This window comes from Peromyscus californicus, unplaced genomic scaffold, assembly GCF_007827085.1.
Source record: "Peromyscus californicus insignis strain IS unplaced genomic scaffold, ASM782708v3 Scaffold_4__1_contigs__length_199733344, whole genome shotgun sequence".
Lineage (NCBI taxonomy): Eukaryota > Metazoa > Chordata > Mammalia > Rodentia > Cricetidae > Peromyscus > Peromyscus californicus.
Genome location: NW_026294562.1, coordinates 199,110,629 through 199,113,242, shown reverse-complemented (window position 1 = coordinate 199,113,242; position 2,614 = coordinate 199,110,629). Strand labels below are relative to the sequence as shown.

Below are 2,614 nucleotides of genomic sequence, written 5' to 3'. Positions count from 1 at the left end.
CTGTCCAGAAAGTTTAAATTTTTAAAATATTTTAAATGTCATATTCTGTAGGTCTTTGAAGTGTTTGAAGATTACCTACCTAATTGAATTATATCTATATATACCTAGAAAACTTAACTTGACTATAAGTTTGACCATCATAGAAGACTAATTATTAATCTGTATTTTTAATTATCCATTACAATCTAAATGAGTTACACAAACATAATACCTCAAACAAGAGTAGAAATATACATACAGTAAAACAAAATTAACTTTAAATTTGTATCAATAAACTAAAATCTATAACAATGTAAAACATTTTTTAAACAAGTTGTTGCTCTTTAAAAGTAGGTTCAATAATTTACCCTTTTATCCTATCATATCTATATCTTATCCCCCTTTTTTCTTTAGAAAGAGATTGAATTTATAATCAATCTGCTTTAAATAAAAATATTGGTTTTTCTCTGTCCCACTCCAGAGGGCTTTTTTGATATGGGACAGAAAAATCTCTCAACCTTTTTTTTTTTTAGCAATATGCTTGGGTTTAGAGAAGTGAGCAAATTTCATCTCCAAAGCTAGCTTTATATGTTTGGGAATTTGGGCATATCTTTTCATACTACTTCCTGTTGGATGAAGGCACTGTATTCTTATGGGGACAAAAAGAAAATTTTAGGATTATGGAGTAGTCTGTGAGGCTGTCTTGTCTGAGCCAGTTGCCTTGAAACCATTCTGGATATTGTATCATGTGGGCCATGGTGTCATCGGAGACCTGTCGGGGGTCTTGGCTGGTCAAACCTGATGTATCTTAATCCAGAACAAATCCATAGCCTCTTGATTTCTGTGGAAACAAAAGCAGAGCCTCCTTTCCAAAGCAACATATCCTTACATCCAAATTTTGAAGTCAAGGTACCTTTAAAATATACATATTGGTTTAATTCAACTGACTTTACAATCAAATGTCTCTCTGCAGTTAAAAATTCCAAAGACAGCACAATCCAGAATCTCTGTGTGATATCCATCTTTACATGGCTTATTTTTTATGTTACTTTTACTTTTTTTTAAAAGACTTTATTTTTGAAAACTATCTATTATTTTATATAACTGCATATATTCCTTTTTGTCTCTGTTCCAAGCCTACATACATTTTTACACACAATGTAAACTATTTCATCTGAATCTGCCATATTGTGAACCTATTGCTTTAAACTGTAGCATTTTTAAGACCGAAACGGCTGCTGTGGTTGCTGGTTTCCCCCACCTCAGCTTCTCAACATGGCAGTGGTACATTTACCACCAGCTCTGGGAGCCATCAACTCTCAGAAGCAGTGGGTCTATGCTTCTATCAAAGCAGCGTGTAGCACAGAAACCTCTTTTTTTTTTTGGTACTAGCAAAGGCTAAATTCACCATGCATCATGTTGCACGGTTTATAGAAACCTCTGTGTAATTTGATGGGAATAGATCAAGCACACATGCCACAAACCTGCCATAGAGTAGCTGAAGCCCACATGTTGCGGCATCTTGCCACTCAAATGAGACATGTGTCCGGCTCCTTTTAGGCTCCTTTTAGAATTAATAAGTATTTTAAGGTTTCAGGTGGAAATTCAAGTCATTGGGTGTCATTTGTAGCTGAAGAGTTTCTCTCCAGGTCCTGCCAAGTCCCCGCAGTCCCGCAGCCCATTTATAAAATAACCACTCAGACACTTATATATTACTTATAAACTTTATGGTCATGGCAGGTTTCTTGTTATCTAGTTCCTCTATCTTTAATTAACCCATTTCTATAAATCTGTACCTTGCCATGTGGCACATGGCTTACCAGTATCCTTATATCTTGTTTCTCCTTGAGGTGACTTGCTGGTCTCCTGACTCAGCCTTACATTTCCCAGACTTCTCCTCTCTGCTTGTCCCACCTATACTCTACTTCATGCCTGGCTACTGACCAATCAGCATTTTATTTATCAATCAATCAAATCAACACATTTTCACAGCATACATAACATCACACAGCACTTCAGTACTCTTAAATGCTAAGGTATTTTTCAATCCAAGTTTTCTGCTCTTGATCTCTGTGAGTTTGAGGCCATCCTGGTCTGCAGAGCGAGATCCAGGACAGGCACCAAAACTACACAGAGAAACCCTATCTCGAAACCCGCCCCCCTGAAAAAAAGTGGAATTCTCCTTCAGGTAAGAGAATTAGCCCCAGGCAGGGATGAGTTCCTTAATAGTTTATCCAGTACAATGTGGTCAGCCCTCAAACCATATACATCAAACTAACAAAAGTAGATTCAGCAGGGTGTAATCATATATTCAGTGTACTTGTTCATACATATTTAACAAAGAAGAGGTTGAATGGAAGTATGTGGAAAGTGCAGTTGAAGATTTTTTTGGTTCTGTCTGGCTCCTGCAGCTGCTTGGCTCCCCTTTGGGGAATCAAACCCTGGTCTCTCGAGTGACAGGTGGGGACACTTTCTTATTTAGACAAAATGGGCCGATGTAGTGGATAGTTGTTCCAACTTTGACCTGGAAGTACTACCCCCATTGAGGCTTTTGGTAACTGTCATGCCTATGAGGAGGGGCTGAGACAGGAACCCTTAAGACCTGAGATGCAGATGTGCCTGCTCTCTTGGTTCC

At 37.8% G+C, this 2,614-nt stretch overlaps 1 long non-coding RNA gene across 1 annotated transcript in view; it reads right to left on the bottom strand.

The window, feature by feature from the left end:
• Positions 1-2,614, bottom strand: part of LOC128094449 (uncharacterized) — a 35,565-nt gene that overhangs the window by 9,961 nt on the left and 22,990 nt on the right. The window lies entirely within an intron of this gene.